Source organism: Schistocerca gregaria, unplaced genomic scaffold (genome assembly GCF_023897955.1).
Source record: "Schistocerca gregaria isolate iqSchGreg1 unplaced genomic scaffold, iqSchGreg1.2 ptg000705l, whole genome shotgun sequence".
NCBI classification, from domain to species: Eukaryota; Metazoa; Arthropoda; class Insecta; order Orthoptera; family Acrididae; genus Schistocerca; species Schistocerca gregaria.
In genome coordinates, this window is record NW_026062083.1 from 137,501 (window position 1) to 140,000 (window position 2,500).

A 2,500-nucleotide genomic window follows, 5' to 3' on the forward strand; every position below is an offset into this window, starting at 1 on the left:
GCCCGGAGTTAGGCGAGTAGACGGTTTTAGTGCGAACACCCTTGCTCCCAACTGAGCTTGCCGCTGCCGACAGAGGCCCGGGAGCGTGCTGTCGTGGCATTGCCGGCGGGAGACAACACGCGCCACCTATGGTGACCGGCAGCTCCAACGCCAGCGCCACACAAGGGCAAAGCCCCACTTGGGTGCAGAAGCGAACTCTCCCAGCACAGCGCACGCGCCAACACGTCCGCACAACTGCGATACAAACCACCTGCGAGAACCGCTGGGGCGACCGAGCAGCAGACGGCGTCGCGGCGCCGAGTGCCAGGCGGCGGCGCATCCTCAACGCACACAGTCCTCAATCAGACCAGCACACTGCAGATGTCCACCGCGCTTCGCACCGGGCTCGGCTGAACCAACTTTGGCCGCCAGGCGCCGCGTGCAGGGTGCGCCGCAGCGTAGCTGCGCCGCCTGCCGGGCCCGTCGGCTGGCGCTCCTGCCACTCGGCGCCCCCCACCAGCCGGCTGTTGCGCGTGCGCCCACGCAGCGCGCGGCCAACACGCCGGGCGGCCCCCCTTCACCGGCCGGGAACAGTCCCACCAAGCCACCGCCGCGTATCGCTTCATACCCACATGGGCCTAGTCACGTGTGTGGATGTGGCGGGTACCGCTGAAACAACCGGTTAATAGCTGTACCGATCGTCGCCATCACAGATTCACCTCCAGCGTGAACAACCGCTCAACAACGGATTTCCAGTTCATTTGCGTATCTTGGGCAGTAAACGTAGATGTCCACCTACATTTGCGAATTCAACAATTCTTGCATGCCAGGATGTCATGTGTCACGACACGCTACATCAGACCACATACACACTGCGACATGTGCAGAAGAGAACACGTGGAAGGTGGCCCGCGCAAGTATGCGATGTCCCTTCCGCGATCCACTGTCAACCGGCATCTGCGGCATGTCCCAGATATGGAACGCGGTCCACCAGGGTAGCACTTTGTGTGAGGCAATACGACAAAGTCGGAATACACGCGTCACTACATCAGACGGCTCACGCTGACCTGACCTGACCTGACCTGACCTGACTCACCGCACCACCACCCCCAGCGACCCAGGGTGACATACAATGCGTTCGTACGTTCCTCCCACACGCCTCTACGGCGTACCACAGTGCAACCTAGCTGTTATTGGGAGACGAGACAAGTAGCATCGAGCACAACATATGGAAATTGAGATTCGACACCGTTGGGCACAGCCAGCGTACAGTCACACGTATCACACTACTTCACTCTGTACGTAACTACCGATGATCGGTACAGCGTGTGGGTTACGCGTACGACATCAGCGGACAATGGACACAGACCATACCACGACGTACACTGAGGGCGTCGACATCTGAATGCAACTGAACAGCTGCGAGGCTCATTTAACACTCACACGCCAGACCGACCAGCTTGAGAGGACAGAGACACAAAGAGGGGGACAGAGGGGGGGGGGGCCGATATAGTCCTATTGCAGTACAATTGACAGTGGATAGCGGGAATATGTGGAAAGTAAGCAACACTCGCAAGACATCTACATGAGGATAACAACGACACCAGAGATTCCGAGCAGTGAACTATGTTAGGCAAAGGGACAACGTGGGTTAGGTTAAGGGACAACGTGGGTTAGGTTAAGGGACAACGTGGGTTAGGTTAAGGGACAACGTGGGTTAGGTTAAGGGACAACGTGGGTTAGGTTAAGGGACAACGTGGGTTAGGTTAAGGGACAACGTGGGTTAGGTTAAGGGACAACGTGGGTTAGGTTAAGGGACAACGTGGGTTAGGTTAAGGGACAACGTGGGTTAGGTTAAGGGACAACGTGGGTTAGGTTAAGGGACAACGTGGGTTAGGTTAAGGGACAACGTGGGTTAGGTTAAGGGACAACGTGGGTTAGGTTAAGGGACAACGTGGGTTAGGTTAAGGGACAACTTGAGTTAGGTTAAGGGACAACTTGAGTTAGGTTAAGGGACAACTTGAGTTAGGTTAAGGGACAACTTGAGTTAGGTTAAGGGACAACTTGAGTTAGGTTAAGGGACAACTTGAGTTAGGTTAAGGGACAACTTGAGTTAGGTTAAGGGACAACTTGAGTTAGGTTAAGGGACAACTTGAGTTAGGTTAAGGGACAACTTGAGTTAGGTTAAGGGACAACTTGAGTTAGGTTAAGGGACAACTTGAGTTAGGTTAAGGGACAACTTGAGTTAGGTTAAGGGACAAATTGAGTTAGGTTAAGGGACAAATTGAGTTAGGTTAAGCGATAATCTGGTACAGCCACAGTTAGGTTAAGCGATGATCTGGTACAGCCACAGTTAGGTTAAGCGATAATCTGGTACAGCCACAGTTAGGTTAAGCGATAATCTGGTACAGCCACAGTTAGGTTAAGCGATAATCTGGTACAGCCACAGTTAGGTTAAGCGATAATCTGGTACAGCCACAGTTAGGTTAAGCGATAATCTGGTACAGCCACAGTTAGGTTA